Below are 13,846 nucleotides of genomic sequence, written 5' to 3'. Positions count from 1 at the left end.
ACATAAGCTCATGTCGTCAGAAGCCGGGCACATAGTTAAGCCACGCACCCCTGCATCTCAGACGCAGGGGGCGTAGCTTAGCTTGCAAACGGGGTCACGCAGCCCCGTTTGCAAGCTAAGTCCAGCCAACGCCGTGTTCGCAGCCCAGCCAGAGGTTGGCAACTCACCCACTGCCTCATGCACCAGTTTAGCTTGGGCCAGGCCTGAAGCTGTGAATCAGGACGTCCCTACGTCAGATCTTCTCTCTGCTATGAATTCACTAAGTGACCTTAGGCAAACTACTCCCTCTCAGGCTCAGCCTTGGGCTCCCCAACTGCAGGATGGGGATAATAATACATGAAAATAAGGCACGTGAAGCACTTTGTACACTCAAAAGATGCTAGACCAATGCGAAGTACCTTGCTTTTGTGCTTTGTATTTCATTTTATGGTTTAGAATATCAAATTGTAAATCTCATCTACAAATAATTCTTACAAAAGAAAGAAGGAAACTGACCTACCTCTCCAGTCTCCTGCAGCAGAGGCCATAACATCCTAACAATTGCCACTTTACGTCTCATCATGGAAATTGCACAAATGCCTTTGGGGAAGAAGTGAAATATTTATCTACCATCCTTGGCCCAACATCTCCCATACTCATTCCAATTATTTTAATCAAGTGAGAATATTCATCTGTTCCAATCAGCTGCAGCTCCCTCTGGCCCACATTACATATCCAGAGGAGTCATCAGAGCACAACAGATTGCCCACCCTGCCCTTAGAATCCTCATTGATATTTGCAACCCATCTTGCCGCAGCATAGGAGTTATACAGGGGCACATAACTCCAGTTAAGATTCACAATGCAGCTACCAAGGAAGAGACATATAGTTGTGGGGGAAGGAAACTCAAGTTATGTGCATTTTAACATCTGTTACGTTGCCATAGCTTTGTATCGGTATAGCTAGAGATATTTTTAAAAATGTGTTTTGCATACTTCAGAAAATAGCTTAACAATGTTGTGGGGAGACTGGTATGAGAACTCAACTAAAGGCGTTTTCCCCTCATACAGTTTGTCTATAAGTAAAATCAGGTATATCTTAAGGAAATAATTCCTAAATCCTCGAGATCTGGGTTGAATGGAGAGGAGACTTGTAGGAATGTGTGAACTGGCTCAAATTTGGGCTGGTTTGCACTTAAACCAGTTCGATTCAAGTGGCTCAGCCTCAAACCAAACTGGGTCTGGCTCATTTTGGGTCCAAACTGAACCAATTGGGCCGGAGTGGGCCAGGTTTAGGGCCCTACTGCCAAAGGGGAATCTGATGAGGATTTGCCTTGGGCAGCGGGAGTGGGGGGCTTCTTAAATGGTTTTTTAAAAGAATGAAAATCAGCCAGAAGTACTCATTGCCACCAGCGGCTGCTCCCCCAACTTCCACCGGCCACCACCATCCCTAGTGTCTAGAGCCGGCTCCAGCTCAGTTCGGGCCTGATTCAGGTCTTCTGCCCCTTTAGGCCTTTGTGTGTGTGCGAAGGCCATTTTTTTCACCTCTGCACATGCCTAGGTCATGCAAATGGCCAGTGCGCATGCATGGAGGTTAGAAAATTGCTTCTGCACAAATGCAAAGGCCTAAAATGGGCCAAAGAAGGTCTGAACTGAGCCTGTACTGGGCCGGAGCTGGCCCTAACCATAGGGGAGGTCGGCAGGGGTTGGAGGAGCAACCCCCGCCTCCACAGCCACTGTAGCCACTGGAAATAGCACTTTCAGCTGAGTGTAATTCTTTTAAAAATCAATTTAAGAAGCGTCCCCTCCCCACTCTCACTGCCCCTTTACCAGAAAAGGAAAATCCTTGCCAGAGTCCCCTTTACCGGTAGGGCTCTGAACTGGGCCCAAACCAGTTCGAATTCAGACTGAACCAGGTCCCAGTCCAGAGGGGGATAAAACTGAACTGGTCCGACCGGTTCGAACCTGGTTCAGATTCGAACCAAGCCAGAAAAAACAGTTTTGTCCACATCCCTAGAAACTTGTGAGTAGGAATCAAGGCTACCAAGGTCAATGTGGCAAAAAGGTCAGAGTGCCATGGGATTGAACCAAATACATGTGCTCTTTTATGTACCTGCAAGATTCCTAATTCCACAATATGGAGCCAAATTTGTGTCAGTTAAATGAGATTTATTCCTGAGAACTGGATTTCTCATCCCATTCGACACTGGTCTGTCTGACTAAAGATACTATTCTATTATCACTGGAGACTGGTCACCATGAGCATGTTATGCCAGTATTAAACGAAATTCTGAGGTTAAACAGACATCTACTGGAGAGTAGGCCTTTTCACTGATAGCATTGAGATTGTGGATACTTAACTTTTGCTTGATCATGCCTTTGGTTTCTAGCCCTTTTACTAACAGAGATATAAGAAAATGCATGCAGGCAGTATTCTGTCCAACTGCTCAATAAGAAACAAATCTGCTCCCAGCTTTCAGTATTCTGTCAACCCATGTCTCCCAAAAAACTACATTGCATTATGTCATCATATTAGTGCTTCCCCACTCTCCCTCTCCTACATTGTCTGCCACCTGTGGGGACAGAGATATGCTAATGCAATGACATTATGTCACACCTTTCATCACCTGATGTTGTACTCAAGGGATGAATATGCATGTGTGAACCAATCTTTGGCATAGAATAGGATGGGCATATCCTATATTTTAGTAGCAATATAAATGAGAAACAATCTTCAAAACAGTGTTCTTCATTGTAAGACCTGGAGGCCAGTGGTGCCCCCCCATCAACCCTAACTGCAGCCCCCTGACTAATTGTTCGTTAGGCCTGTGTAAAGCTTTGGCCAAAGCTGAATACTCTGCACATGGTACCATTTTGAGATTACCAATCTCACTATGCAGTTCTGTACTCTGTCCAGCACCTGGGGCGAGTGGGCTCCTTTAAGGAAAACGGAGCCTTCTTGAGCTCCTGCACCATCATGGGAGGCATACAGTGTGTTAGGAACATAGAAAGCTGCCATTTACTGAGTCAGATTATTGGTCTATCTAGCTCAGTATTGTCTTCACAGACTGGCAGCGGCTTCTCCAAGGTTGCAGGCAGGAATCTCTCAGCCCTATCTTGGAGAAGCCAGAGAGGGAACTTGGAACCTTCTGCTCTTCCCAGAGCGGCTCCATCTCCTGAGGGGAATATCTTCCAGTGCTCACACTTCTAGTCTCCCATTCATATGCAACCAGGGGGGACCCTGCTTAGCTAAGGGGACAAGTTATGCTTGCTACCACAAGACGAACTCTCCTCTCCAGACCAGCTCTCCTCTCTGGAGAGAGTAGCTCTCCTCACTGCTTTCCCCACAGAACTCTTAAGAGTTCTCTCTTAAAGGGCCCTTCCAGCATTGAGAAAAGAACAGAGCTTTGCATAGATTAGCACAGTGGGAAATGGTTCTCACATTGAAGTTTTCTGCCAAAGTGGCCCAGGCTTGAAAAACAGTGACGATCACTGTTTCAGTGATCAGTGCCAGTGGTACACTTTATTTATTTATTATACTTATATCATGCTTTGCCTCTGAGGAGCACAAGATAGCATGCAGAGGGTTCCCAGGAGTTTCCCATCCAAGCACTGAGCTGCTTAGCTTCAGCTAAGTCGTGCCATTTTGGACCATTTGAGCATTTTGGAAATGTACTTCCAGGAGCTTTTTCAGATGGCTACTTTACTATGACCCTCCTTTGGGAGGCTGATTGTGCTTCACATATCAGCCAGATTCACCCCAAAGTCCATGCATTATTTCAGAGAGCACTTCACACACGATTCAGGTTTTTCCCTCCGTATTTTAACCTAGCCTGATTTATGTCTGGGGTTAAAAAAAAATAAATCCTCTTTTTGTATTGGAGTATCCATTATGCCCCAAACTCACAATAAAGTCTCTCAGTAAAGCCTGCTGTCTGCAAAGCCTCCAGTTCTTGTCGTCTTGTAAAGGAAATGCACTTCTCAGTGCATTTCAAAACCTAAATTGCTGTGAATATATGAAAGACAATTTTTATATGATTTGGCTTAGCTGGTACTTCATACCTGTAAGCGAGACAAATTACTAATTTGAATGTATAACATGCATTGGAAATGAGTGCAAATGATGCTGATTGTTATCATTATTGGTAGTCTTGTTGTAAAAATCTCCATGGGGGAAATTTGTGTATATATATATATATAAGACTGTGGAAGATTAAACTAAATCCCCCATTTTTGTATTGCATTGTAAAATGGTTGTGTGGAGGTGAAAAGGGGATTATCAATTCTCTACCTAGGTCAGGGTTGTTTTTCTTTATTTGATTATTTATACAAAGGTTAAAAATTCAAATTGGTAAGTATCCTTGACTATGCCATAAACAAGGGAAAGGTCAGAAGTTTAGTTTGGGTCAGTTGTTAATGCTCAAAACAGAACAGCTAACATAGGGGGAAGATCAAACAAAACCTACCCGCCTGATTGGCTGTTTGAGAGAAGGGGCAGAAGAGTTATGGGAGATAAAAAGGAAGAGTTTAGAGAGAGCAGGGAACAGTACTGGAGATGGCCAGAGACAGCTTTGGAAGAAGTAACAGAAGTGCTGGAGAAGGAAGAGAAGACTCAGGGAGCTGCTGGTGAGATTGACTGTTAAGAGTTCAGTTCAGAATAGGATAACTGGATACACTTGTCCCATTTCCTTTTGTCTTTTGCTCTTATGATAATTGTCGGTTTATTACTCTCTTTTTTCTTCAAGTAAAACAATATATTTAATTCAGATCTCATGTAGTCTTTATGTTGTCTTCCCCACCCCACACTTAACTTCCACACAACTTTACCTAAATGGGATACAAGACTGATGCCTGCAAAGCTGTTTTGTGGAGGAAGCCAGGGAATAAAGATTTCCATATAGATGGCAAACTTGCCATATTCTTAAAAGGATATAACCTGGTGATTTGTGACTAACATTCATTCATTCATTCAATTCAATTGAATCGAATAACAGAACTGAATTTTCTTCTAAGATTTTGCCAAGAGAAAATGCTTATCAATTATTTCGATAGATAATAGGAATTGTTTCTTATATATTAGAATCAGGTTTTGGATTTTTTTAAAAAATGTTTCTATTATATAATTGTTGCAATCTATCTGTAAAAACGAAATAAAGCTTTGCAGATACTTTTAAAAAGAATATTCACAAGAAATTGAGTTAGGAACATGGGGGTTCAGTTTCCCCCAAAAAGTGTTATTATATATAGGAATATGTTGCCTACCCTGTCAGTCATTCGGTTACATAAGACCATCGTAATCTTCTTCGGCATCTTTTGCTGTCATCTCGATTGACGTAGGAGTCTATTAAGTAGGGGAAGATTCAGCGTTGAAAGATACAGCCTCTGGAATGAAATGGTTTAATTGGAAATAGCTTCCTCCCATTCCCCCCTGAGGAGAGAACCTATTTATGGTGTAAATGGACAGCTTGGGGTTTCATACAAACACTGCTGTGAACTTCCAGCCTGCCATTTCGGAATGAATAACAAGTACCTGAAAGCAAACAGCCAAGTATTGTGTGCTATTTCTGTTCATAGAACTAAAGAGCTAGCGAGGCCTGAAAGTCATTAAACAACCACCTGCTACCCTCCAACTATGCACACACATTTTTCAGAAATCCCTACGACAATACTTTCTATGAGCATTATTGTTAGTAACTAAAATATCTAGTTATTTTCTACAATGTTTGCATTACGTCCCCCCAACAGGTTGCAGGAGCAACAATAAAGATGTGACATTATGGCAAGTGGTATGTGCATCTATTTAGTGTAGTTTGTGTAATGTAATTGGTTTATTTTATGCTTCCCAAACCCCACCCTAGACAAATGCTTGTCTGATTGTGTGTATCCAAATATCGCAGACTCAGATTGTCAAGATTCCTTTTTCCATCACAATCTCTTTGTTCTGGAAAGAGATGGGTCTTTTACAAGGAAAGGGGAGCACCTAGTGGATTGAATGTTAAGTTGCAGCTCTTCAAGGATGCTGAAGCCAAGGCAAACTGCAACTGAATTGTCATTACTGAATCACAAAAAGAACATGTATAAATGAATTCTTTGGATGGAATAAAATAATGTAAACATCAAAGTGTTTTGTGGTCCCTTATTCAATAAAAAAAATTTTTTTTAAAGTACTAGTTATGTTTTATCATGCCTTGATTACAAATTGGTAAGGCCAATAAGATTGCACTGTAGGCGTTGCATTGGCTGCTAACTGACTTCCTTCATGCATCCTTCTTCCAGTAGTGTGGCTCCCCTTGTGGACCACTGTGTGAAACAGAGCGCTGGATGAGATAGGCATTAGGTCTGATACAGCAAGGCTGTTCTTATGGCAGCATAATTGTGTGCCTATCAAGTGTCCAAGGCCTTCAGATGGGCTCAGTGCCCATCTCAGAGCACATTTCTGTGCCCATAGCCTTTGTGCAGTGGTAGCAGACTGACTCTTTCCATTAAAACAGTTGTTCCATCATTGCCAAGGTAAGCCCAACCAAAGATTAGGAGGGGGCACCCAGGAAGGAGGGGCCCCATGGATGGAGATTTACCGAGGGTCCCCTGAAACCTGGCACTGACCTTGAGATCAAAGCTCACATCTTCTTGTGCATGTCACACTTAACCAAAGTTTGGTGTTACTTATGAACTGGGCCACAGTCTTAACCTCATAAGGCTAAAAAATAAATACATTATAAGATATACTATATTAAGTGGATTTGGAGGTGCCACAGTTATGGCCCAGGGTGGCATGTAGAAGTTTGGATAGTTTACCATTTTTCATTCCCAGCAGAAAGTGAAGATGGAGCCATCTCAGTTTGACTCTCTTCTCCAAAGCACAATTCTACATCTCAGAGGCAGGATGGGATGGGATGGGATGAGTGTGTTGATGCCACTTCCAATTATTCTAATCAATACTAAATACCTATAAGTGCACTTAAAATTATTTTGAAGCAAAATATTTATCATGTACTCACTGCAAAAAAATGCCTGTCATGCTCTCATCGTAAATTACTCTTGCTATTTACAGGAAAATACAGTGAGTTCAGCACTGAAGTTATAAAATAAAACAATTTGTTTCTTGACTTACTTCACTTCTGTTCAGAGACTGAGTACCTGCACAGATTAATTGTTGATCTTCCAGTATAGGAAAGAGGTTTGCATTTTAACAGATATGATGATTATATTCATGCCTGCATAATGTGATTTTACGCCTGCAATCTGATTGAACTTTTATACATCTGAGATTAGGGGTAAGGGTTTTCAAATCAGAGCTGTGGCTTGCGGGTAGTGCTTGAACTCCAGAACCTCTCTGATATAAACTGTTGATTGGTGGACAGAAGTGTTCTGTTCTTCAGAAAAGATACATTTATTTTTTATTTCCTAGGAAGACTATCCATTAATTTTTCAATCTGGTTTTTCTTTCTGCATTTAACTAATAAGTTCCTAGTCCTCATGACTGCAGGGTTTTATGTTCAAAATGTTAAGAGCAATTGGTGTTTAAGTCAGAGAAATGAAAAGGTATGTAAGCCATTATCAAGATTTGGAGGGAGGTAAATCAATGTTTTTCAGATATAAAGAAACCTTTTCCAGAATCAGTTAATCACAAAATAAATGCAGCAAGTCCAAAAACCTGTGGTTGAGCAGCCATCATCTGCAATCAATCAATCAATCAAAGTTTATTATGGTCATTGACCAGTAAGATAACAATGACACAGTAACACAATTGGCCCTTTCTCGGGATCAGTGAGGAGTGCTCCCAGGCTCACGGGGAGGAAGGCTGCTTAAACTTACCTTCTTCACAGATGACCATTGGGTCCATGCTGGGCATGCGTATTGCACACCCAGACGGACATGGGCTGCCTCCGGCAGTGTGGAGGGTCAAGACAGGCCCCCGAAATCTCATAATGCACCGTGCAAGTTTGCGGTGCATTTTGGAGATCTCCCTGGTGCCGGCTGGGAGGCTGCTCCTGTGTCGGGGCTGTGCAGCGCTGACACGTGAGCATTTAGCCCAGGTTAACTTTAGCTAACAGGCAGGCCAGGGGCGTAGCAAGGTTGGAGTGGGCCCAGAGACAAGATTTTAAAATGCCCCCTCCCTCACTGAAGCTCAGCTCATGAAGTAAAGAAATCTTAAATGAGGCTGAATAGTGGTAACAAAAAGCAGAGTAAAATGATATATATACAGGCTTGGCTGTGCGTGAGAACAGCCTCAATAACTTCCATTTGAACAATCATAAATTGGGAACTCCTTGAATACATTCTTAGCATATCTTGCATGCAGCTACACAAAAAGCTATCACCTCAAAGGAAAGGATGTGTAAATGAGGCATAGGATGCAATTTAGTATGAAAATTTACTCTAGCCTGCAAGCTCTTGGTGCATTTCAGGTATAGAATTGCAGGTCCATAAATACTCAAAAGACAAAAATTGGGCAACTTCAGCACATTTGTCTTATCTTCACAGAATTACACCTCATACCTGCATTTCAAATTAGGATTTTATATCTTTTTCAGACAAGAGACGGAGAGATAGTGGCTGACATCCAGGCTAACTCCCTGCCGATGCACCAGGGTTTTCCATTAGGCAAGGGGAAGGAGCAGTTTTCTATCTCTGCTTTCCATCTGCAGCTGTCTGTACCTCCCAAAGGTACCCTAACCCTTAGGGACACAGTTTGGGGAGGCATAGGGGGCCGCAAGGAAAGGTGAGATTGCTGAAAATTACAGTGTGGGCCTCGTGCAATAGAAAACTCTGGCATGTTGGCAGAGGGCTAATCTGGATGTTGGCTTGCCAAAAGCCATCTAGGGAGTCGATTAGGGTTAGTTTTGTTTGTGGCGTAGAAATAATGTATGTACATCATATGGTTTGGAGGGGGCCTGCTGTCCCACCATGTGTATGAATATTAATATTTGGGATTGGGTAATCTGGACAAGTACTGGACAAGTACTTAGAAATAAGTATAGAAAGAGAGCCAGCGTGGTGTAGTGGTTAGAGTGCTGGACTAGGACCAGGGAGACCCGAGTTCAAATCCCCATTCAGCCATGATACTAGCTGGGTGACGCTGGGCCAGTCACTTCTCTCTCAGCCCAACCTACTTCTCAGGGTTGTTGTGAGGAGAAATTCAAGTATGTAGTACACCGCTCTGGGCTCCTTGGAGGAAGAACGGGATATAAATGTAATAATAATAATAATAATCCCAGAGACTGATTCAAAGTACACAGATTCCCTAAAGTAAATCAAGTCCAGTTGACTTACAAATGTTTTTGTTTTTTTTTAAATTATCCAGATAACTTGAGGCTTTTTACTCACTATTCATTTTATCTAGGGGCCCTTTTTGGCTTTAATTTTCTTCCCCTTCTTGAGTAGTGGGAAGTTCAGGATTGCATTTGAAGGATAGGCTGGAAAAGGGAACCTGTGAAAAATCTTAGTAAAAAGTTATTTCTTTACAAACATGGGCATAGGTTTGAAGGAGTTAAAAGGAGGCAACAGTTAACAGTGATAAACTCAAGGGAGAATCATTGGAAACATAATAATCCAACATGTCAAGAATATGCTAGGCTACTTTTCCAAGCCTCAACTTTTAGTTGAGGCTTGGAAACAAAGCTAAACAATCCCCCTTCCTCCTTTTACCCTCACTAGCAGCTCTCCCTCCCACTGGTTTCTGCCAAAACCCTCTTGTAAGTTAAAATATATTTATTATTATTATTAGTAGTAGTAGTAGTAGTAGTAGTAGTAGTATTAAAAATGTCTGCAAACCCCACCCCAAACAGTCGGAGGGTGTTTGTTACAGTTTGGTTCGACCCCGAACAGTCTAACTGAACCAGTTGGACATCAAACACATTCTATGTCAAACCTGTTTGCACATCCCTATCATCTGGTGGGTCATTGTTTGAAACAGGATGCTGGACTAGATAGGCCTTATGCTGATCCAGCAGGGCTGTTCTTCTGCTGAAGTAGGAGTGGTGTGGAGCAGGAGTCAGAACATGAACACAGCAACACAGGGGAAAGATACAGACAGAGAGAACGGCTGCTGGAAAGTGCTTGTTATTACAGCATGGAGTGGGAGCAGGAAAGACACAGCTGGATGTTGAAGCTGACCTCTAATAAAAGGCTTTTGTTATATATTCCTGCTTGATCCTTTAATGAGTGCAAGCCCTACTTGAAACTGTCTCTAAATAAAAGGATCTCAGGTCTAGTTAGGAAAGGCCTTTGCCCATGGCCTTGGGAAGCTGTTGCCCATCGGAATGGATGGTACTAGTTAAATAGACAAGAGACACTGAAGGAGCTTGAACTATGAAGTGAACCTCAAAAGACCATAAATGTCCATGCAGAGTGATCATGCAGATCCCATACCTGCCAGCATAGGACATGTTGGCACGTATGAGGTCCTCTGGATACAATCAGGCTTCCTTGACCAGAAACTAAACTAGGCCAGCAACCCCAGCATAGGGTAGCTGGCAGCTGTCTACCTGGCCAAAGACCAGATTCAACCCACTAGAGTTGGCTGAGAAGACAGAAGCTGGGGGCAAAAGGAACATAAGTCATTTCTTTTAGTGGAACAGGCAGGGCTAAGGCACTGTGAGCCTGTTCACATGAGCAGCCTAACCCAGGATAGGGTAACCCAGCCTAGGTTGGGCTGCTTGTGTGGAGTGCTGTGATAATTCCGGGTCCTGGTGCTGCCCTCTTGCCCAACCCAACCGCACTCCAGAGCGGTGCATTGTGGGATGCCAGAGGACTTCCTCCTTCAGCTCCCCGCTCTGCTGCTTGCCACGACACCAATCGTGTGCCAGGTGAGCAGCAGAGCCTGCAAACTAGATTTGATCATGAACGGGGAGCCAGGCAGGGGCCTGCCTACCCACCAGCCCTCCACCCCGCTGGATAGGTTGACTGTTGTATGTTTACACTGCCGTAGAGCTTGTCAGCGGCGCACGTTCCTGCAATAAATTTAAAGCAGCTGCCAGAGTATGGAGGAGTGAAGCTGGTGTTTAGCAGCAGCCAAACCGCAGTCAAGTACACAGGGGATGGAAACAAGGGAAAAGACCCCGCCTAGAATTGCCAGTCTGTAAATCGTAGTCACTGCCAAGTCCAGTCAGTGTCGTTGCCAGGAGAAGGGTCGAGTTGCCGGTTCCGTGGTCTAAGGGTCCCAGAGAAAGTCACACGTCAATATCCAGGCCAAGTCGGGGCTCCAGGAGCAAACAGTACAAGGGTTCTGGGAGCTGTACACTGAATCTGCACGCCAGAGCAATCAGTTGAAACCAGCGTGATACAGAGGGGGCAATCTGGCTTGATGGTTCTTCAAGGTCCCACACCAGGTGAAGCGTATTAAGGCCTCCACCTGCCTTCAGCCTGCACGTTCAGACACCACCCCTGTCAGACTTTGCAGCCAACTGGCTGCTTCTACCGTGCCCAACACGCTGATCCTTTCTGCGTTCTCTTTGGCATTCCACGTGCAGGGGCGTAGCTATAATTGAACGAAAGCATTCAAAGAACACGGGCCCCCAGCTCCTGAGGGCCCTCCAGCTCCATCCCTCCCTATTTTCTTCATTGTCTCCCTCACTCGGGGGGGCCACCCAAGAGAGGGATGAACACGGGCCACCTCTCCCCTAGCTACGCCCCTGTCCACGTGGCTCACTGGTCTGCTGTTTGGTCCCGGCTCCTCCCCATCTGAAGAAAGCCACAGCTCCCCGGCAACCTCTTGCTGTTCTACAGCAGGTGAGTGCTCCGTTTGAGGGGCTTCCCCCTCAGTGCTCTGCAGGAGGATCTCCTTGGGGGGGCTGTGAATCAGACAGTTCCTCATCGGAGTCCTCTGAGTTAGACCACGGCCTGACAGAGCTGGCCAAGGAAGAAAGAGGGCTCCAGCTGATGGCCTAGTGGCAAGCTGTGGTGGCTAACTATGAGAGGGGGAAAGAAGCAACTTCTGCTCTCTCTTGCTGAGGTAATTTCTGTTTGCCTCCATGCAACAGATTAGGTGGGAAACCCTCATATTGCATCATTTTCAATAAGGAAATAGTAAATATGAAAAAATCCTTGCTGGAATAAAATATAGTATGTTTTTCCCACGGGTCCTTTTCTCATATTGCCCTTGTGAAAGAAAAAGTATTAAATTACCACCATGTTCTCCCTAGATAACATTAACTGTCACTATGACAAAGCACAGGGAAATTAATATCTACTAAAAGTGAAAGAAAAATACTTAAGTGTTATCCCTTAATGTCAGTTAAAGAGGGCACTCCATCGTTACATTTATAGCCAAGAAAATATATTCCTTGTATTTTCTTGAGCAATTATGACAATACATAGATTCTGAATAGCAAAAATAACACAGAATCTTGTGGCTCATGAAAGGTGGACAGATATATAAGCGGCAGCATATCAGAATAAATATTTATGTCTGGCCTTGGTAAAATAGCTGATTTGAATTACCTGATTTTTATTCCACAGGCACAGGAGTTCTTGTGTATTATGGGTGGAAGGTAAAACAGCATTCTATCATGTTATTTCACCCATCCCCATCCACCACCAACAACCTTTTGTGGCCTCTCAAAGCTTCTAAGATGAGGAGTAAAAATTGAAAAAAGGAAAGGAAAGATTGTGCCGTCCAGTCGGTGTCGACTCCTGGCAACCACAGAGCCATGTGGTTTTCTTGGTAGAATATAGGAGTGGTTTACCAATGCCTTCCTCCCGTGCAGTATGAGATGATGCCTTTGCCATTGTCACTGAAGTGAGCAATTGAAAAGCAGAAGCCCTTTGCCCAAGCCACATGAGCCCATCGCCCAACCCCTCCAAGTATTTGCAATGGGGATGTTTTTTGCGCCCCTCCCACCTCCCACCTGCTGTAGGAGGTGTTTGTTTCCCCACACCTCTCTTCCTCCTGAGAGAGCAGCCTCGTTCTCCGAGACCTTAACCCCTTCCTGCCCAGGCTGCAATAAAGCCATCATTGAACGTTGTTGTTGGCGCTTAGAAAGGGGATGAAGTGGGGTGGATGGGTCGGTTAGTGGGGGAGATCTGCAGCTTGTTTCTCTCTCTCCAGGTCAGGGGTGGTCCACCAGGGCTGCGTACCCAAATACCAACAGATCCAGTCATCTTTTTCCAGTCTAGTTTGCCCCTATGCCGGGTGAGCAACCTGAGACTTCCTAGCTGTTGTTGGACTACAGCTCCCATCAACTCCTGCCACAGTTATGGTGGGGATGATGGGGATTGTAGCCCAACAAAAGCTGGACAGCCTCAGGTCGGCAACCCCTTCTCTGTGCCTTTCTGTGCCTAACTGCCCTGAGACGAAAGTTTGGGCAGTATATACATGTGATAGATAGATAGATAGATAGATAGATAGATAGATAGATAGATAGATAGATAGATAGATAGATAGACAGATAGATAGATAGATGTGCCTTGAGCACACATAATCCCTGATTGCTCCCATTCTCAGCTTCCTGTTGACACAGAGTCCCCACCGCACCCCAGTATTTCCCTTAGGAAAGTAGGAACCTGCTTGGAACAGTTCATCTTTCATTCAAAGTTTCATTTCCCAGGCCACTCTCTCTCTCATCTGCACCTTGTGACGACAGGTCTTCTTCATTGGCTGCCCTACAGTCTCTCATCAACAGTTCAGAACATGCCTCAGCCGCTGCAGTGCATGAGATGTCTATGCACTGGAGATGAGACAAGCCCATTCCCCACTTGGATATTTCACTTCCCTGGAAGGAAGCTAAACCAGAAAAGAGAAACCAATACATTAGAAACTGCTGGGGTATTTAAGTTATCTAGGTCTTAAACGTCTGAGAAATGGTCAGTTAAAAGAGAATTCCCCAACTGCTGGTGGCTGATGTCCAGAGGGGAGACACTTCACAGTG

This window comes from Hemicordylus capensis, chromosome 3 (genome assembly GCF_027244095.1).
Source record: "Hemicordylus capensis ecotype Gifberg chromosome 3, rHemCap1.1.pri, whole genome shotgun sequence".
Lineage (NCBI taxonomy): Eukaryota > Metazoa > Chordata > Lepidosauria > Squamata > Cordylidae > Hemicordylus > Hemicordylus capensis.
Note: the sequence above shows the minus strand (reverse complement) of the source record.